The sequence below is a fragment of the Triticum urartu genome, chromosome 5A (genome assembly GCF_056163025.1).
Source record: "Triticum urartu cultivar PI428250 chromosome 5A, HENAU_Tu73, whole genome shotgun sequence".
Lineage (NCBI taxonomy): Eukaryota > Viridiplantae > Streptophyta > Magnoliopsida > Poales > Poaceae > Triticum > Triticum urartu.
This window is the reverse complement of record NC_141877.1, coordinates 13,628,789-13,651,260: the sequence shown is the minus strand read 5'-3', so window position 1 is coordinate 13,651,260 and position 22,472 is coordinate 13,628,789. Positions and strand designations below refer to the sequence as shown.

At 42.0% G+C, this 22,472-nt stretch overlaps 1 pseudogene; it reads left to right on the top strand.

The window, feature by feature from the left end:
- Positions 1–15,328: 15,328 nt before the first annotated feature.
- On the top strand, positions 15,329–15,797 carry LOC147967486 (pterocarpan synthase 1-like; annotated as a pseudogene).
- Positions 15,798–22,472: the final 6,675 nt, after the last annotated feature.

The following is a 22,472-nucleotide window of genomic DNA, read 5'->3' as shown; positions in this document are numbered from 1 at the left end:
TCTTCGTTATCCTCTGTCCCTTCCGGTATTATCATATCTATAATTACTCTCTACAAAATGTAGAGTACAGGCAATGCTTATGAAGAAGATTCTGTGCTGAAATTCTTGAGTTATCCTTCCCTTGACATGGAGAAGGGCATTATAAAGCCAGTGTTAACTGTTAATGTAAGTCAGTCCTTCTAAAGCCTTTATCCTCAACTGCTGTTTAATTTGCTCATACTCCCTATCGTTTACTGCTGTTTCTACCAAAATGCATGTTCGCAAGAACCGTAAGTTCTAAGTTTTACTTGTAAAACCAAATTCCTTATTCATATCATGCACATTACTCAATACTCCCTATATGTATGCTTGTTTTTGTGGATCTATAATCCAATGTGTGGTGAAGCAGCCCATGTTTGCACCTTGTCATCTCCTGTTTTATCTTACTGTGGCTGATGATATGAACAACATGCCATGCACATTAACCAAAATAGATACAATGATTTTCTTTGCCCTTCATCTATGCTTGTTATGTTGACATGGTAATCCAATAGTGTGGTGAAGCTCCCCGCATTATGAACAATGCCAAATTATGCTATTGATATTTTGAACTTACTCTTTATTTTCTAATTTGAAATTGGATGGAATCGACAGCGCAGTTATCATCTTTGTTTATACACGTGCAAAACCTGTCATCTCTCTACTTTGTTTCAGGGTGATATGCCTGATGGTATGCACAAGTCTGCTGAAGGCTGTGAGACAAACCCAACATATATTGCAGCAAAGAAGGCAAAACATCTTGAAGATAGCGAGACAACCCCAAAGTCTTGTCTTGATGCAGTGTTCAAGTTACTTGAGACTAGCAGTCAGACAAGCTCACAGAATTCGTTGTCTGAATCAGTTCGACTTCTTCAGTCCCAAGTTCTAGCAAAAAGGCATTCTGTAACTCAACTTTAACTTGAAGTACTATCTCTAAAAAAGATTGCGGAGAAGACCAATGAGAACCTCATCGCTAAACAGCTACACCTGGAAGCTATGACCGACATGCTAGGCCGGTCTCACAGCCTTGCTCAGCAGCTTGCGCAGCAGTTCCCGTGTAAGGCTAACCTTTCTTGAACTGCCTTGGAAGTGGTCTCGGTTCAATATTATTACGCGCAATGATGCCCAGTTTTTGTAATCTTCTTCTTCGTTGCGCTTTATGATCACTCGTGGCGCACTTCGATGCCCAGTGGATGTAATATACCATAAATCCTTTATTGTATAGTGTAGGTTTATTCTTAGTTACTATGCTGTAATTTCTTTATTGTATAGAGTAGGTTTGTTCTTAATTCCTACTAGTTACTGCCATCATTCGCTATCTGAAAAAAATAGATGTAGTCGACCGGGCCGAAACATTCGCCTCTAACGGGCCTGGTTTTTAGCGGGCCACAATTGGGTCGGCCTGCATCTTTCTTGGGCCCGAATGATTGGGGCTTTCACACTTTGCGCGAGGCCCACAACTTACACCGGCCTATGTTTTAGTTGGGCCTTTTGTGGACCCATCGCTTAGTTTGGCCCAGGTAGCGTTGGGCCATTAACAGGCTGAATATTGTACTAGCCTGTTACGGCCCAGATGAAACCATGGGCCTTTAGCAGGTCGAAATGCATGTTGGGCCTCAATTTTCACTAGTCGTCGACGGGCCTTCAGCAAGCTGAAATGTAGACCGGGCCTTTTTGGGTCCAGTTACATCATGGGCAGTTACTAGGTCGAAACATATCTCGGGCCTTAGTTGGCCCACTGATATCATGGGCCTTTAAGAGGTCGAAAGCTTAGTACAGATACCAACGGGTCGAATTATGTGACAGGCCTTTAACAGGCCCAAATTCACGTTGGGCTTAACTGTTTCCACCTTTATCACAGGCCGTTAGTGGGCCCGATGTCCCATCGGACCATATATGGCCCATGGGTAGCACAGGCCATTCCCAGGCCGAAAGTCACACCGGACTAAAATGGGCCCATGTCTACATCGGGCCTCTAACAGGTCAAAAGTCACTGGGCTGTAATTGGGCCCAAATATTCGGCGAAAAATTAACGGGCCAGACCTAGCTTCGGGCCATAAATGGGCCTTTATTAAGCAGGCTCTTATTGGGCTGGCCCACTAGTACCTGAGTAAGTACTACGAGCCTTTGATTGGGCCGGCCTTTTTAACCTATATGGGCCTCTGTTGGGCCCAGCCACGTGTCGACGTATCATAGGCATGTCTCCTCCAATGGACGGGCGACATCTGGCCCACTGACGAGCTGACAGGTGTTCCCTCCGGCCAATCAGAATTTTACACGTGGAAATTTCTCATTGGTCCCGGATGTTAACGGGTTTTCGGACCCAAAACGGGACCCGATAGCTTAACGGCGTTCCATTACGGTGGATGCCACGTGTTGGTCACCCTTGACGAAAGCACTTCTGTGACGCGCGATTTATCGTCATGGAAGTGGACACTTCCGTGATGATAATTTTGGTAATGTCATGGAACACTTCTACGACAACACAGGTATGACTATCTTGATTCTGTCATAAAATCATCATGGATGTGCATGCATGACAAAAAATGCGACCTACTGTGACAACCATGTATCATCACGGAAGTGTATTTTTTTGTAGTGTCAGGAGCCTTGTGGCGCGGCAGTCCAAGGCGATTCGGCCGGATCTTCTGCGGCTGGCTCTGGTGTTGTGGAAACTGTGACAGCTGCTGCACATGTATCATCTGAAATTCGTCAACGCCATACCAGGTCAAAATCTGGATTATTCAAGCCTTAGGAATACAAGGATGGTACAATAAGGTATGATCCTCGCAAGTATGCTTTTCTCACTAGTTCTGGTGAACCCACTCATTTAGCTAAAGCTCTTGCTCACAAAGAATGGAAAGGGGCTATGGACAATGAATATCAAGCACTCATGAAAAATAAAACGTGGCATCTAGTACCACCAAAAAGGGAAAGAATTTGATTGATTGCAAGTGGGTCTATAAGATTAAAAGAAAGTCCGATGGAAGTATAGATAGATACAAGGCTAGATTGGTTGCAAAAGGGTTTAAACAAAGGTTTGGAATTGATTATGAGGATACCTTTAGCCCTATTGTTAAGGCAGCTACTATTCGACTTGTATTGTCTATTGCTATTTCCAGAGGGTGGAGTTTACGTCAGCTAGACGTCCAGGACGCGTTTCTTCATGGCATTCTTGAGGAAGAAGTGTTCATACGGCAACCACCAGGGTATGAAAACAAAAGCACACTTCACTTTGTCTGTAAGTTGGACAAAGCTTTGTATGGCTTGAAACAGGCCCCAAGAGCCTGGTACTCCAGACTGAGCACTCAGTTACAACAACTTGGTTTTATGTAACATCCCAAATTTTCAATTTGGAATGTTATACATTAGATTATCAATGCATATCATATTTTTATTTGCTTCTGGCTTGATCCTAGAAATTCTACGCAACTCAAGGACCCTCAGAGAGAGTTGGGGATTTCATGATTTTCATATTTGAGTTTTCTCAAATTTTGAAAACCGGATCATGTGATTTTATTTATTTTATCTTCAATTATTTCTATTACAAAAATATGAGAGAGGGAATAAAATGACTTTCCCAAAATAAAGAAATATTGCGGATTTAATAATAAAATCAAATAAGATTTTATTTAGGAGTTATTTGCTATTTTATTTGAATTTAGGAAAAATGCGTGTTTTTGAAAATTGCATTTAGGCCCAAAATAAATGTTCATCCTGTTCGGCTTGATTTTAGAAGCCGGGGAAAATTTATTTCGGGATTTTTGGAGTCCGTTTAGTATTTCTTTTATTTGTTTTTCTGTGCGTAATTATTTAAAAAAAACGCAACCGACTTAGAGCCTGTTTCGGCCCGGACTCTTCCGGCCGGGCCTTTATATAGTGCCGACCCCGAGCCCGTTAGCCCAAGCCGCCGCCCCGCACCGGAACCCTAACCCTAGGCTGTCGTCGCCGCAGTCGCGCGCCGCCGCCTTGCCGCACCACCGCCCCGCGCCGCCGCCGGAGCCGAGGTTGACCCCGCCGCCGCCGCCGGTTTTTCCTAGAAAACCGTTTGGTTTTCGCCGGTTTTCGATCGGTTTTTTTAGATCCATTTTTTAGATAGATTGGTTTTTTTTTGGTTTGGTTTATTTAGCGAGCGTTCGCTCGTTCGCTCGTTCGTTCGTTTTAACGGACGCGTTCATCATTTAGTTACAGAAAACGAACGTTCGTTCGTTAATCTGTTCAACGTTTTTCTTTTTCTCGGATTTCCCCCGATTATTTCTGATCGCGATTTCAAATCCGATTTTCGTTCTAGTATAACTTTTCGCTCGTTTAACGGAATCAGGCGATTCAAGCGCCTGGAGTTTCGTCTCGAAACCCACTTTCCATTTAACCAACTCAAACAAGTTTTGCCTCTATAAAATTTGACTTAGATCCAGATTAGTAAACGAAGCTTGTTTCATTCGCCGTTTGACTTTCGTTGCTTCGTTCGATTTTATTCTTTTTGCAAACCAAAGTTCTTAAGTTCAACTTTCTGGTTAGATCTCTTATTTGAGTTTTACCCGTGCATTGGATGAGTACTTATTGTATGCTTGTTTGTTGCGATAGAGTACCTGGAGTGCGCCGCTTGCTACTTCGAATCGCTAGGTTTCACGGATCATCAGCAAGGCAAGTAACACTTTGATCCTACCTCCTACTACCCAGTTTTTATTGCATTAGATCAATCCTCAAACATTGCATGGTTAGGATCTAAATAAAATTGTGGGTTGGGAAGTAGATGAGGTAGTACGTATTACCTGTTTTATTATCAAACCCTTGGGAGTTACTTCTACGCTGCTTATATTGCCATGCTATGCTAGTAGACGTGGATTGGGTGAGTGTATCCATGACAGATGTGAGATTGTTAAATTAATGGTTTATTTAAGGTGGCAACTTAAACACACATCTGGGTGGATTGAGGCACCTGGGTATTCCAGCGATTGCCTGTTTTTCTTTATGGACCGCCACCCAGGCTCAAAGGGATCATGAGATCATTCATACTAGAAACTTCCGTGTGCAGCCACAAGATACTATGGGCTCTAGCATAGTTGATTAAGTCGTGTGAACTCTTACAGTGGTAGGATAGCAGATGTAGGGGAAAGTAGGTGTAACGGTCTACCCGTTCGTAAGGTGCTAGCGCTTCTGAAAGACTATGTCTCGGTCATCCGTTTCTCAAACATCATGTAGTGCGAGAACCCCAACGGAGGAGATCGAGTCTTGTGGGGAAAAGTGCGCAAACCTCTGCAGAGTGTGTAAACTAATCATGGTTAGCCGTGTCCACGGTTATGGACATCTTGAGTATCTAGTACTTGGATTATCATGTGAATCTCATCATGTTACTCTAATTAATATTGTTGGGTTTTATATATATAATGCTTAATTGGGATTGAGAGGGTGTGTACACTCTCAATGTTTAACAACTACCATGATAGTTAAATAAAAATTATTCTTTTGCAGTAGGAAAAAATTGGCTTTACGCAAAACTGTAACCATAGAGCTTTCCACCAGCCAAATATGCATGTAGTATAGCCTTATTCTTCCATTACTCTCTATGTGTTACTTTGCCAGCATATTCCATGTGCTGACCCGTTTCGGGCTGCAACATTCATGTTGCAGACTTTTCAGACGACGAGTAAGGTGCTTTTAGGTCGTGGTTCTATACTCAGTGATGCCGTTGAAGTTGATGGACTCACTTATCTTCCAAGCCTTCCGCTGTTATCGTTATTAGATGGCCTTAAGCCATATTTATTGTAATAAGTTCTCTTTTGAGACATTCGATGTACTAAGTGTGTGATTGCTACTCTGTTATAAATCCTTCAAGTACTGTGTGTGTCAGCATTACTGATCCAGGGATGACACTGAAGCACAGAGATCGGACCGTTTGAGGTCTGGCCGCTGCAAGATGGTATAAGAGCACACGCTGACTGTAGGACACGACCACTAAGCTAAAGCCCTAGATCACTACTCACTCTTCTCATTCTGACTCCTCATCTTTTCTACTCTTTTAGGATGGCGGATGCAAGGAACAAGTTCACGCAACCGGATGAAGATACACCCTTTGGACGTCACTTGAAGGAAGTCACTAGATACCTAAACATCGGAGTACCAAGCTTCACCGGAACCTACAACGCCACTTTACCTGAAGAGGAGTGCTGGATGATTCAAGTTCAAGTTCCAGGAAGGACGTTCATGTCAGTCACTGAGCCCATAGAGTTTTCCTTTGATGCACCAACCTGGAGTCTAGGAAAGAGCATGGCAGCTCACATCGCCATGGGACGTATTGGAGAAGTTTACCGCAATGATCTCAAGAATACTATCTACCAGATTTGTGGGTGTCGAGATGAGCACTGGGAGATGATCAGCACCAAGAAGGATAGATCAATCGCAGCTTTCATCCAGGAGTTAAACCAGCACATTCGACATCAGGAGAACCAGATGTGCGCAGACATGATAGATCTGAAGAAGGAGAGGACAAGAATCACGGAACTGGAGGAAGAACTCAAGGCCACACGTGAAGATTATATGGAGGAAATCGAAGTATTAGTGGAGAAGAATGAAGACCTGATCAAGAAGATCGGAATATTCATGGGAGACCCTACACCAGTAGAAGAAGACGAAGAACCCAAGGAGATTCGCCCGGAAGACTACATCATCATCGGCGACACCGACTCGGACCCAGACGATAGAGATGATGACTATGTTGATGAAGCTGGAGCAGATATCATGGAGTCTGCAACCGAAGAATATTTCTAGTAGACCACCCCATCACTAGTAGTATTCCACCATGTAAATATAATAGTCCGAGCACTTTTGCGATAGTTAGACCGATTGTATGCCCTTGTTTGATTGAATGAAGTGATTTTGTGTGCCTTTGCCTCATGTGCATATGGGTAGTATTTTCTCTCTAGACCTCTCCCTATTCTTAAATCTCATCTTTTCTAAACCCATCAGATGCCTCTGAGACGTGACCCCGGATTTACCTTCCCACTGGAGCTCACTCAGTTGATCTAGTAGCAGAATACGTTGATGCAGTTGCTAGTCCAGAATCAGAATCAGGGGAACAACAACAACAACAACAACAACAACCCACCACCACCACCACCTGTTGATCACTTAACCCATTTTCTTAGGCTGAATCCGCCGGTGTTCTCCAGTAGCACCGAGCCTATAGTAGCAGATGATTGGCTCCGCAAGACAGCAAGGGAGCTGAACACGGCAGGATACACAGATGCGGAAAAGGTGAAATTTGCCGCACATCAGTTGGATGGACCCGCAGCATCATGGTGGGAAAATTTCACAGCCACTTACCCTATCGACACTGTCACATGGGACCAGTTTCAGCAGGCTTTCCGTACTGCCCATGTTTCAGCAGGAGCTATGGCCATGAAGAAGCGTGAGTTTCGCAACTTGCGCCAAGGAGGACGGACAATTGGCCAGTATGTGGATGACTTTAGTAAGCTAGCACGTTATGCCCCAGATGACGTTGCTACGGATGCAGCTAAGCAGGAGAAGTTTCTAGAAGGACTGAATGATGAGTTGAGCATGCAGTTGATGGTAGCAAGCTTCAACAACTACCAGGAGTTGGTAGATCGTGCTCTCATGATTGAAGGGAAGCAGCAGCAGATTGAAAACCGTAAGAGGAAGTATGGACAAGGGAAGTACAACTCTGGAGCTCAACAGAAGCCGCGTTTTACCCCTAAACCAGGAGGACATTTTCAGCATACCCATGGGGGAGGAAGTTCGCATAATCATAATGGCCCCAAGAATGGTAATGGGAATGGAGGAAGCAACGGCCAGAACCGTACCAACCCATCAACCCCAGCCAAGAGAGACCTGAGCCAAGTCACTTGCTTTAAGTGTCAGAAGACCGGACATTATGCCAATGAATGTCCTGAATCCCAGAATGGAAATGGCAACGGAAGCTCTGGGAAGAAGCCAAACCCTTTAAACAGGGGACAGGTGAACCACGTAAACGTGGAGGAGGCGGAAGAACAGCCGAATGCAGTGGTCGGTAAGTTTTTGGTTAAGTATTTTACTGCAATCGTTCTTTTTGATACTGGTGCATCGCATCCATACATCTCACGGGGATTCGCGGATAAGTATAACCTGCCCACCAAGGTTCTTAGAACACCTATGCTAGTAAGCTCACCAGGAGCGGAGTATATGGCCAGCCAAGGGTGTTTTCAAGTGCCATTGAGTATAGGTAGGCATGTGTTTCCCTCGGATTTGATCATTTTGGAATCGCAAGGTTTGGATGTAATTCTGGGTATGGATTGGCTGTCGATGTATGGAGGAAACATCGATTGTGCCAGTAAGTCGATTTTGCTTACCACCCCAGAAGGAAGAAGGATCAAGTATGTATCCCGACATGTGCCAAAGAGGACTCAAGTAAACTCCTTAACATGAGTTGTACAGGAAGAAGTACCGGTGGTAAAGGATTTTCCTGATGTATTTCCAGAGGAGTTGCCAGGCATGCCACCGGATAGAGACATTGAGTTTTTGATTGAGCTTTCGCCAGGCAGTGGGCCAATATCTAAGAGACCATACAGGATGCCCGCAAAGGATTTGGAGGAGATTAAGAAGCAGATTAAGGAGTTACTGGATAAAGGCTATATTCGCCCAAGTTCTTCGCCTTGGGAATCGCCAGTACTTCTTGTGGACAAAAAGGATGGATCGTTAAGGATGGTTGTCGATTATCGAGGATTGAATGAAGTAACAATCAAGAACGAGTACCCACTACTGATGATCGATGATCTGTTTGATCGATTGCAAGGAGCCAGGGTATTTTCCAAGATCGATCTACGATCAGGATACCATTAGTTGAAGATTCGAGAACAGGATATACCTAAGACGGATTTTACCACCAGGTATGGGCTGTACGAGTATACCGTTATGTCATTTGGTCTGACTAACGCACCTGCCTATTTTATGAACATGATGAACAAGGTGTTTATGGAGTTTTTGGATAAGTTCGTCGTAGTGTTCATTGATGATATTCTGGTTTACTCGAAGAATGAAGAGGGCATAAGGAGCATTTGCGTTTGGTACTTGGGAAGCTCAGAGAACATCAGTTATATGCCAAGTTTAGCAAATGTGAGTTTTGGTTGAAGGAAGTTGGATTCCTCAGACACGTTATATCCGGAGAAGGTATAGTAGTAGATCCCACCAAGGTTGACACTGTGACAAATTGGGAAGCCCCAACAACAGTTGGAGAGATCCGGAGTTTTCTGGGACTCGCAGGATACTACCGGAGATTCATTGAAAATTTCTCGAAGATTGCGAAGCCTATGACGGAGTTGTTGAAAAAGGATACCAAGTTCATATGGACTGAGGAATGTGAGGCCAGTTTCCAGGAGTTGAAGAAACGTTTGGTTACATCACCAGTGTTGATTTTGCCGAATTAGAACAAGGATTATGAGGTGTATTGCAACGCTTCACGTCGAGGACTTGGAGCGGTGCTTATGCGGGAGGGAAGAGTTGTTTCATATGCCCCACGACAGCTTAAGCCTCATGAGTTGAATTATGCCACGCATGATTTGGAGTTAGCAGCCGTAGTGCATGCATTAAAGACTTGGAGACATTTTCTCATTGGAAACCATTGTGAAGTGTACACGGATCACAAGAGTTTGAAGTACATTTTCACGCAGAAGGAGCTGAATCTCAAGCAAAGGAGATGGTTGGAGCTCATCAAGGATTATGATATGAGATTGCATTATCATCCCGGAAAGCCTAACGTAGTAGCTGATGCATTGAGCCGTAAGAGCCATGTCAACACACTAATGACGGGAGATTTACCGAAGGAGTTAGCTGAGGACCTTCTTGAGCTATGTTTGGAGATAGTTCCGAGAGGATATGTAGCAACATTGGAGATTCAGTCTACTTTGATGGATAAGATCAGAGAAGCTCAGAAGACTGACAAGGAGATTGCCTCTATAAAGGAGAATATGGGCAAAGGAAAAGTTAAAGGATTTCGTGAGGATGAGCACGATATCGTATGGTTTAAAGACCGTGTTTATGTGCCCAACGACCCGGAGATCAGGAAGTTATTTCTGCAGGAGGCCCATGATTCACCATATTCATTTCACCCAGGAAATACCAAGATGTATTTGGATTTGAAAGATACTTTCTGGTGGACCGGAATGAAGAAGGATATTGCGGAGTATGTAGAAATTTGTGACGTATGTCAGAGAGTAAAGGCAGAGCATCAGAAGCCAGCAGGGTTGTTACAGCCATTGTCGATACCCGAATGGAAGTGGGATAAGCTAGGCATGGATTTTATTATGGGATTGCCCAGAACTCGTTCAGGCTATGACTCGATTTGGGTTGTAGTCGATCATTTGACAAAGGTAGCTCATTTCATCCTAGTGAAGACTACCTACACCAATGCTAAGTTGGCAAAGATACACATGACCAGGATCGTATGTCTGCATGGAGTTCCAAGGAGTATTGTATCAGATAGAGGAACCCAGTTTACCTCAAAGTTCTAGAATCAGTTGCACGAAACCTTGGGTACCAGGCTAGAGTTCAGCACAGCTTTTCATCCACAGAAAGATGGACAGACTGAGAGAGTCAATCAGATTTTGGAGGATATGCTGAGAGCTTGCGCGCTAGATTACGGATCTAGTTGGGACGAGAATTTGCCATATGCAGAGTTCTCCTACAACAACAGTTATCAATCTAGTTTGAAGATGGCCCCTTTCGAAGCCTTGTACGGAAGGAGGTGCAGGACCCTGTTGTCGTGGGATGAAGTTGGAGACCGCCAGTTGTTTGGACCAGATTTAATTAAGGAGTCTGAACAGAAGGTGAAATTGATTCGCGATAGGCTCAAGGTAGCCCAGTCCAGGCAGAAGAGCTTCGCGGATTCTAAACGCAAGGAGACAGTTTACGAAGTCGGATACCGGGTTTATCTTCGAGTATCTCCACTTCGAGGAGTTAAGCGCTTTGGAGTTAAAGGGAAGTTAGCGCCACGTTTTGTAGGACCATACAAGGTTTTGGAGCGTATGGGAGAGGTAGCCTACAAGTTCGAATTTCCCGAAGGATTGTCAGGAGTTCATGATGTATTCCATGTTTCCCAGTTGAAGAAGTGCCACACAGAGATGGCTGATATACCGCTGAGAGATACAGTGCCGCTGGAAGCGATTCAGTTGGATAGTGATTTGACCTATGAGGAGAAATCAGTCAAGATTCTTGAGTATGCCAGCCGAGTCACCCGCAGCAAGGTTATCAAGTTTTGCAAAGTTCAGTGGAGCCACCACACCAAGGATGAAGCCACCTGGGAACGACAGGAAGATTTCCTGAAGGACCACCCTCACATATTTTCTAGCCAACCCGAATCTCGAGGGCGAGATTCATCTTAAGGGGGGTAGGTTTGTAACATTCCAAATTTTCAATTTAGAATGTTATACATTAGATCATCAATGCATATCATATTTTTATTTGCTTCTGGCTTGATCCTAGAAATTCTACGCAACTCAAGGACCCTCGGAGAGAGTTGGGGATTTCATGATTTTCATATTTGAGTTTTCTCAAATTTTGAAAACAGCATCATGTGACTTTATTTATTTTATCTTCAATTATTTCTATTACAAAAATATGAGAGAGGGAATAAAATGACTTTCCCAAAATAAAGAAATATTGAGGATTTAATAACAAAATCAAATAAGATTTTATTTTGGAGTTATTTGCTATTTTATTTGAATTTAGGAAAAATGCGCGTTTTTCAAAATTACATTTAGGCCCCAAATAAATGTTCATCCTGTTCGGCTTGATTTTAGAAGCCGGGGAAAATTTATTTCGGGATTTTTGAAGTGCGTTTAGTATTTCTTTTATTTGTTTTTCTGCGCGTAATTATTTAAAAAAACGCAACCGACTTAGAGCCGGTTTCGGCCCGGACTCTTCTGGCCGGGCCTTTATATAGCGTCGACCCCGAGCCCATTAGCCCAAGCCGCCGCCCCGCACTGGAACCCTAACCCTAGGCCGCCGCCGCCCCGCCGCCTTGCCGCACCACCGCCCCGCCGCACCACTGCCCCGCGCCGCCCCACGCCCCGCGCCACCCCACGCCCCGCGCCGCCGCCGCCGCCCACGCCGCCTCCGGAGCCCCGCCGCCGCCGCTGGTTTTTCCTAGAAAACCGTTCGGTTTTCGCCGGTTTTCGATCGATTTTTTTAGATCCGTTTTTTAGATAGATCGGTTTTTTTCGGTTTAGTTTATTTAGCGAGCGTTTGCTTGTTCGTTCATTTTAACGGACGCGTTCAACGTTTAGTTACAGAAAACGAACGTCCGTTCATTAATCTGTTTGTCGTTTTTCTTTTTCTCAGATTTCCCGCGATTATTTCTGATCGCGATTTCAGATCCGATTTTCGTTCTAGTATAACTTTTCGCTCGTTTATCGGAATCAGGCGATTCAAGCGCCTGTAGTTTCGTCTCGAAACCCTCTTTCTGTTTAACCAACTCAAACAAGTTTTTCCTCTCTAAAATTTGACTTAGATCCAGATTAGTAAACGAAGCTTGTTTCTTTCGCCATTTGACTTTCGTTGCTTCGTTCGATTTGATTCTTTTTGCAAACCGGAGTTCTTAAGTTGAACTTTCTGGTTAGATCTCTTATTTGAGTTTTACCCGTGCATTAGATGAGTACTTATTGTATGCTTGTTTGTTGCGATAGAGTACCCGGAGTGCGCCGCTTGCTACTTCGAATCGCTAGGTTTCACGGATCATCAGCAATGCAAGTAACACTTTGATCATACCTCCTACTACCCAGTTTTTATTGCATTAGATCAATCCTCAAACATTGCATTATTAGGATCTAAATTAAATTGTGGGTTGGGAAGTAGATGAGGTAGTACCTATTACCTGTTTTATTATCAAACCCTTGGGAGTTACTTCTACGTTGCTTATATTGCCATGCTATGCTAGTAGATGTGGATTGGGTGAGTGTATCCATGACAGATGTGAGATTGTTAAATTAATAGTTTATTTAAGGTGGCAACTTAAACACACATTTGGGTAGATTGAGGCACCTAGGTAATCCAGCGATTGCCTGTTTTTCTTTATGGACCGCCACCCAGGCTCAAAGGGATCCTGAGATCATTCATACTAGAAACTTCCGTGTGCAGCCACAAGCTACTACGGGCTCTAGCATAGTTGATTAAGTCGTGCGAACTCTTACAGTGGTAGACTAGCAGATGTAGGGGAAAGTAGGTGTAACGGTCTACCCGTTCATAAGGTGCTAGCGCTTCTGAAAGACTATGTCTCGGTCATCCATTTCTCAAACATCATGTAGTGCGAGAACCCTAACAGAGGAGATCGAGTCTTGTGGGGAAAGTGCGCAAACCTCTACAGAGTCTATAAACTAATCATGGTTAGCCGTGTCTCCGGTTATGGACATCTTGAGTATCTAGTACTTGGATTATCATGTGAATCTCATCATGTTACTCTAATTAATATTGTTGGGTTTTATATATATGATGCTTAATTGGGATTGAGAGGGTGTCTACACTCTCAATGTTGAACAACTACCATGATAGTTAAATAAAAATTATTCCTTTGCAGTAGGGAAAAATTGGCTTTATGCAAAACTGTAACCATAGAGCTTTTCACCAGCCAAATATGCATGTAGTATAGCCTTATTCTTCCATTACTCTATGTGTTACCTTGCCAGCATATTCCATGTGCTGACCCGTTTCGGGCTGCAACATTCATGTTGCAGACTTTTCAGACGATGAGTAAGGTGCTTTTAGGTCGTGGTTCTATACTCAGTGATGCCGTTGGAGTTGATGGACTCACTTATCTTCCAAACCTTCCGCTGTTATCGTTATTAGATGGCGTTAAGCCATATTTATTGTAATAAGTTCACTTTTGAGACATTCGATGTACTAAGTGTGTGATTGCTACTCTGCTATAAATCCTTCAAGTACTGTGCGTGTCAGCATTACTGATCCAGGGATGACACTGAAGCACAGAGATCAGACTGTTTGAGGTCTGGTCGCTACATTTTATTCCAAGCAAGGCAGATACCTCACTATTCTTTTATAACAAAGGCAACATTTCTATGTTTGTTCTTATTTATGTTGATGATATAATTGTTGCTAGTTCCAGCTCATAAGCCACTACGTCTCTGCTTCGTGATATTAATGTGGAATTTGCACTCAAGGATTTGTGTGATCTTCATTATTTTCTTGGTATAGAGGTGAAATAGATCAATGATGGAATACTTCTTACACAAGAGAAATACACCACAGACATTCTAAGAAGGGTTGGACTGGAACATTGCAAACTAGTAAGTACGCCACTCTCCACTTCTGAGAAACTTATAGTTGAAGAAGGTGAATTACTTGGAACAAATGATGCAACAAACTATAGGAGTGTTGTTGGTGCTCTACAATACTTAACATTGACTAGACTTGGTATTTCATATTCTGTCAACAAAGTATGTCAGTTTTTACATGCACCAAGTACAGTTCATTGGACTGCAGTAAAGAGAATTCTGAGGTATCTAAAGTTTACAGTGGGACTTGGAATCAAGATTGTTAAGTCACCATCCATGCTAGTTAGTGCATACTCAGATTCTGACTGGGCAGGGTGTCCTGATGATAGAAGGTCCACAGGTGGTTTTGTTGTGTTTCTGGGATCAAACCTTGTGTCATGAAGTGCAAGGAAACATGCTACTATGTCAAGATCGAGCACTGAAGCAGAATACAAGGCTCTTGCTAATGCAACTGCTGAAATTATGTGGATTCAGACTCTTCTATATGAGTTGGGGATCAAGGCTCCATAAGCTACAAAGTTATGTTGTGACAATATTGGTGCTACCTATCTTTCTGCAAATCCTGTGTTTCATGCACGTACAAAACACATAGAGGTTGATTTTCATTTTGTAAGAGAAAGAGTAGCATGAAAACTACTTGACATCAAGTTTATTCCTACAGGAGATCGGCTTGCTGATGCCTTCACTAAACCACTTACCACGAGGAGAATAAATGAGTTCAAGTATAATCTAAACCTGGAGAAAATTCCATAGGTATGGATTGAGGGAGGATGTTAGAATAGGATACGTAGAGGTAGCAGGATAGATATGTTTAAACCGTTTCTATCTCTTCTTCTGTTCTGTTCTTCTCCTCCAAGTTGTATCTCTCCCGATGTAATCTGGAAGCATCCTAGCGATATTCCAAAACCTTAAGCCACGGCAACCCTCCTATAAATATACATGCGGCCCGAGACAAAGGGTCCAACGCTTCCTATCAAATCTTACACTCTGCGTCATGACATTCTCTCCCGGGAGGCTTGAGCCAGGCCGTCCGCATGCACCTGTTCATGCACGTGGTGCGCACCGGCCCAGGTGCCACGATGATGGGGGTCGTCAACGGCACAGGGCGGTGGTGCTGCTCGGCCTCAGGGGCGAACCGCCGGTGCGGTTCCGGCAGGTGGTGGTGATGGACGACGCGCTGACGGAGGGGGCCGAGCCCGGCATCGAGGCCCGTGGGGCGCACGCAGGGGTTTTTACGTGTTCTCGTCCTTGCACGAGCCGGTGCTACTCTTCTCCATGAACGTGGTGCTTATGGAGGGGCCGCACTCCGGGAGCACCTTCACCGTCGCCGGCCGTGACAACATGGTGGAGCCGCTGCGGGAGCTGTCGGTGGTGGGCGGCACGGGGAGGTTCAGGATGGCGACGGGGTACGTGCTGTGGAGGACGGTGAGCTGGGAGATGCACGAGAAGGCCGTCATCGAGTTGGACGTATTTGTCTACCTCCACGCCAACTCCCATGCATGAGCGCGCGCCGTCCGGCCAGCCTCGAGAGTTGATTTTCTATCAAGTTCATGCACCCTAGCTACCGTTGCATGGAATGGATCCATCCCTCCACTACACCTCATGGGATATCAAAGAATGTGCATGTGTTTTCCGGTTCTCCTCAATACATTTCTTACAGTTATGAACACTCCTGTTCGGAACTAATCATGCATGTAGTATTGTGCAGGATGAGTAAATATTGTCTTTTTTACAGTCATGGAGGTTGACACGCACATCAACGATTAAAAGAAAAGACAACTATATGGCTCCAGCAATCATGTCGTACCATGACGTAGAACAAGATAAAATTATTACAACAGATTGAATAAACAAAAGCTTATACCACATCACATGCAAACCTTCTGCCAAAACGAGTTAGACGCCTCTAATTGCTTTGCTAATTACCGTGGCTGCTATGGTTAAGTTGGCAAAATTTTACTTTTCCTACGAACCATAAGCATGACACTTCATGTTGTTGGTTTAACTTGCGAGGTGTATGAAACACGAGATTTAAATTAAAATCTCAAGCCTCATACTAAACTTCATCATTACGTGTGACCCTCGTGTAGATCATTATCTACATTGTCTTTCCATTTTTCACAAAGTTTATCATTTTTTACTACGAACTCAGATTTGCTTCAATCTGTGCCCCCACAAAAAGAAATTTTGTGCTTATCGTGGAAGCACAATTTTTTTTGCGCAAAAAATAATAATTTGCGGTTTTATTTCCAAAACCTAAGAAAACCATGCAAAAACAAAAAAACCCCAAAGCATCTAAAACCCGAAAACGCATCCTTATAATCTGGGCTTTTCCTCGTGTCAAGCACAACAGTTAGTGGGTCGACCCAATAGTTATGTGTTAGTTTCTTTCGTTCGTTGGTTTTTTTTCTCTTACTTTTATTTATATTTCTGAAATGTAAAATATATTTACTTAAATTTCACAAGCGTCCATCACTCATTTTAAAAAATCATCCAATGTAAAAATTATCCGCACAATTTTAAAAAACATTCATAGAAATAAAGGTTTTTGACATTTAAAAACTGATCATGCATTTTTTAAAATGTTTGTGGCATATAAAAATATTTATAGAATGTAAAAAAAAGTTCACATAACTTGAGAAAAATGCTTCTTACCATTTGCAAGATGTTTGTGAAATTTTTAGAAAATATTCACGTGCTTAAAAAATACTCCCTCCGTCCGGAAATACCTGTCATCAAAATTGATAAAAAGTGATGTATCTAGAACTAAAATACATCTATATACATCTCATTTTATCTATTTTGATGACAAGTATTTCGGACGGAGGGAGTATGTTCTTAACATTTCAAAATTAATTATACAATGTCAAATAATGTTCATGTAATTTTAAAATATATTAATATAACTCAAAAAAATTGTGACATTTTAAAAATCTTCTACCACTTAACAAATGTTGCATATCTAAATATTTTCATGGTATTTATGAAATATGTTCAAAGTATGTTGAAACATTGTTCGTCGTGTAGTCAAAAAATATTCAATGTGCATTTGACAAATGTTCAATGTGTACCAAAACATGTTTGACCTGTATATGAAATATGTTCAATGTGTATTTGAAAAAAGTTTGCATGCATTTGAAAAATGAAGCAACACAAAAATTGAATATATAAAGAAGATAGGAATAAAATAATGAAATGAAAACAAAAAACCCCCGATAAATATACATAGAAATAAAAGAAGAAGAAAAATCACAGGAAAGCTTCTAAAACAGATCTGAACCAATCGATAAAAGCTTCCTAAAACCGTTTCATAAAGCTACAATATTGAGCCGTCTCGTTAGTGGAGTGCCAGAGGTGAGATGAGGGCAGGTCTCACGTAAGCAACACATAGCCTCGCGATCCCCGACCACCCTGGAGAGTTTTATCTAATCACAAGTGCTCCTTTTTTATTGATCATCTATGTGTTGTGTATTCACCACTTTTCCGTGATGCACATAAGGAGAGGACACTTCCTCATCCACTTTGGATTCCCCCCAATGGACCCAACACCATAACATTTTTTCCTATTCATGTTTTGTAACTTAAAGAAAAAATTGTTTGAATTCTTATAGGCGTCGTCGTTTTGCTGTACATTTTTTTATGTTGTTCATTGATTGTGCATGTTTCTGCCACAAAATAGTCATGAAAATTGCATAAATAATAGATTAGCCAAATGGTACAATGGGGCAAAAGTATGGTAAGGGGCACAAACATGGTTATCAGAACCCAGCCAATGGCAACCACAACCTAAGAAAGCTTTAATGTTGAGAAAATCGCCAAAGACAATGAATAGAGTACCTCCTCAGGTTAGGAACTCTAGAGTGAATGGTTTATGGAATTAGCCGCGAGCAATGGCTTCAGAAAGAGAAGAAGTGAGCAAATGTCATTTACCCTGCATGCACGAGCAAATTATAGTTTTTGACAAGAACTGCAAACAAAATAGGCTTAGCTAGTTTAAAATGAAGAGATCATGTAACATATACTGTGATGATGATTGTCATTTTATTCGGTGAACCAAATGCCAATAATAACCTATACCTAAAGAGAAAGAGATTGGCGCGCACATGGCTCTTATGTTGTGTTTGTTCTAATTGATGACTATTTAATAATAGTGCATTAGTACCTAAAACTTTTATATAGAATCCAAGCAAATTTAGAGAATGTTGACTAATTGACCCTGAGCAAAATTACCATATCTTGGCAGCAAGATTCCTCCCAAAAGTTCCGCATGCTTTCCTGCTTTGCTAGAAAACTAAATGTCAGGATTAATTTGTGAGCACACACTCACATAATATGCATATGCATGCACGCACTGACGCACACATTGTTAAGTGTGAGTGAACAACACATCATTCGTCAGGCCAATACTTGCTTAGTTGCTGCTACTTCATCCTCAATTTGTGTGATTGAGATAGACATACAGATTGTTTATAAGAAGAAAAGGTCATTCTTTACATTTGTCAGCTCCTTCTCCTCCCAAGGTGTTGGCAGTGGCTGGGATGGTCACCAAGCAATTCGGATGGTTATGTCCCCCCCTGGAGATTGCAGCAAGTGCAAGTAGTGCTGTGAAGCCTATGGAGCATTAGCAGTACAGTCGTCTCCATTAATCTTGATCCAAAATGGTAGCTGCATTATATGTTCTTCTGGGTTATCATCATTAGTTAACCACTGGTAACACGAAAATGTGAAACACGACGGGCTCAGTTGGGCCCGGGCTCACGTCACGATGGGGCTCGCTGGGCTACGCCGTCTTGTCTTCTTGGGCTCTTTACCGTTGAGATTTGCCGAGCTCTTACGCAGTCACTCAAGCTGGACTGTATTGGAGCCAGGGGTCAACTCTCAAGGCAGGTCAGGGAAATATACGCACAAGGATGAGAGCTTGAGAATAATAATTAATCTCTTGTTAAACTAACAACGCCCTTAACTACTTTGCCAATAGATTAGATAGATAGACACATCTGCCACTATATACCTAGATTAATTAGAGAAGAATTAGATGCTCAATCCAGCTGCGGCTAGGCAAGGTAGGCACTGCCTACTCACAGTACAGCTCCATATATTTCATTGTTCCAAAAAGGAGAAGTGCTTCATTCTCCATCCACTATAAGCTAATGTGCTATATGACGGTGTTGTTCACCTGACCTGTTAATGGCCGCGTAATCATTCCTCTCTTTTCGAATTCTCACCACCGATGAATTTGTGGGAGCGTTTTTTACATTCTAATAATCTGTGTAAAAGTTTTACCATATACCTAACTCTTCCATTAATTTATCCGCATTATGCTGTTTCCTTTTCACAGTAGGATTGATTGCTGTGTTCTATTTATCTGCATTATGCTGTTTCCTTTTCACAGTAGGATTGATTGCTGTGTTCTAGCACTGTCCAGCACCAGAAATTACTGCTCAAGAAAAAACTACAGAAAAGCACTTCTCATTACCAATCAAACAGCTCGGGCAATTAGCCCCGCGACACGTGCATAATCTTTTCTTAATCCGATCCCCCGATGGGCCAATTATCAATTAGCTAGTAGTTAAAGAGTGGGCCCTTCCCTCTTCCTCCATATGTGGCGATTCGTCCTGAAACTTTTCCAAATCAGATGATCATCATCAGCTGATGTGTGCTGCTGGACCTAATGCCTTTCACCAATCAAAGAACACATGGATGTACCATGTTCGTGCAGTGTGTGCAGACCAAGGATTTATTTTTATCTTTTGGCATGTCAAGGTCTTTCCTTTTGCACTTTTCCGGCCACCATGCTAAGTTTTAACTAATCACTAGTGCTCCCTTTTGAGTGAGCATCTTTGTGTTGGGTATGTATTCACCACCTTGCCAGGGAGAAGACACCTCCTTATCCACTATGGATTCCTCCCGATGGACCCACCACCATAAAAAGATTTGTTCTTATGCGCCTTTAGCAAATTGCAGAAAATTTTGTTTGGCTTATACACGTGTCGCTATTTGCCCCTCGTGTTTGCCTTATTATATAGAGTACTAATGGAAACGTCTTTACTATGTAGAGAACATCTTTAGCAAGATTTGTAGTAACATAACTTGCATTTAAGTATATGTAGTTAGGATTTCATAGTGCAAGATATATATGGCACATTGGATTATCAATTACGCAAATGTACCACACACATGATCCATGCTATGCTTTCATATATAGCAGCATGTACATCATATCGAATTCATTGCATCTAGAAGTAGGTAGTATAGAGCCGACACTTCATATTTTGTAGGAACGTGCAGAAATAAAATTCAATTCGTGAGTGTGTTGACCATTTATAGATGATATATCTGAATTTTTGACGTCATATTAGATATAAATACAAAGAGTGGCACTCCAACGAACCGGGGATTTTAAGTTCTGGTAGATCAATTTTTATATTTAATTAGGTCAATACATGCAATTAAAATTTGTCCGCCAGCTACATTGGTTTTACCTGATATTACATTGAATTAGTAAGCAAATAAACTTTGGAACAAAAACTAAATGTTTGGTAAGTTCCCTGAAATACTTTCTCCTAAAGAAAGGGGATGATCATGACTTGTATCCGTGTGCCTACCTTGGCAAAGTGGTCTTTTTGATAAGGTAGTGTTTCCACTATTTCAATTTTTTTTTGACTTGCACAGATACAGTATCTGGTATGCAACTTTGGTCATTAATTTTGTATGCTTCTTTAAATGATTATAAGAATACGAGATGTTTACAAAACAATATGACAAAACTAATCATACCAATTCCACCACCTTGCCTATGAGAGGACACCTCCTTATCCACTAAGTATTCTTCGGAGTGGAGCCATTGCACCAAAAAGATTTGTTCTTGTTCACCTTTTGAAAATTATAGAAAATTGTTTATGGCTTCTACACATGTCGTTATTTCTTCCTCCCAGTCATTTTTTATATTGTATTTTGGCCACCCATGATATTGTTGTGATTACTGAACATTGTTGAGCTTATTGTGTAAACTATTGAGAGAGAAAAGGCATGAAAATAGAAAATATATAGTTAGCCAAAAATAGGTTAAAGATGGCTAGACAAACATGAACATCGTAGCACATGGCAATAGCAAATGCAGCCAAATAAAACTCACGTTAAAACCTAGAGTAGCTTCTCACAAACCAACTATGATGTATAAGAGCAAGTACTTTACTGAATAACTGCTGAGAAAAAAAACAAAAAAAAATGACAACTAAGAGAAACTGCCATGCACGCGGGCCTTACAATTTTCACAAGAGTTGATAACAAAACATGTGTAGTTAGAAATGAGCAGATGGACTGAAAATGAGGGTTGTCACTTTTATTCGGTGTTATCCGAATGCCAATATCCTTACTATGTAACAAGAGCATATTGTAGCACACATGTTTTTATGTCTACATTTGTTCTAGTGACATTTTAATACCAGTACAGAATATGTGCCAACGTCCTGAAATGCTCCATCACTAATGGCGAAGCGCCGAAATCAACTTTCACAAAACCCAAACAAATACAGAGAATGTTGACTAATTATCTGACTGTAGGGGGGAATTCCCATATCTTCCAGCAGCAAGATTTCCCCCAAAAGTTGTGCATGCTTTTAGGCTTTACCTCTCCATTTGCATTTGATGAATAAAATATGGCAAATTAAAGTGGACGATTAATTTATTTAAATTATTTTCGAGCAAGTACATATACATGCACTCACTCAACAGGGAAAAGGTGCAGATTGGCATATGCATGCACACATTGTTAATAATTAAAAGTTAGTGAACCACGCGTACGTCACTTCTTCCAATACTGCTTGCATAGTTGCTACTGCTTTCTGATCAATATATTTGTCAGCTCCTTCTCCTAAAGTGTTGGCAGTGACTGGGATGGGCACCAAACAAATGGGATGCTTTTGTTCCCCATGGAGATTGCAGCCAGTGCAGTAGAGCCGTGGAGACTATAGTCTATACTCTATGGAGCATTAGCAGATCAACAGTCGCTAATGAGTATAGAGTCTGAATATTGTTTGGGAGGAGGGGGGGGGGGGGGGGGGCGATTCTAGCGAAGATCTGATTTAATTGTTTTTTTTTTGTGAATACGTCCTGTGTATCATTGCATTGATAGTAGAAGAAATGGTGAAGCAGTTACAGACAGATTATCACAAGCAC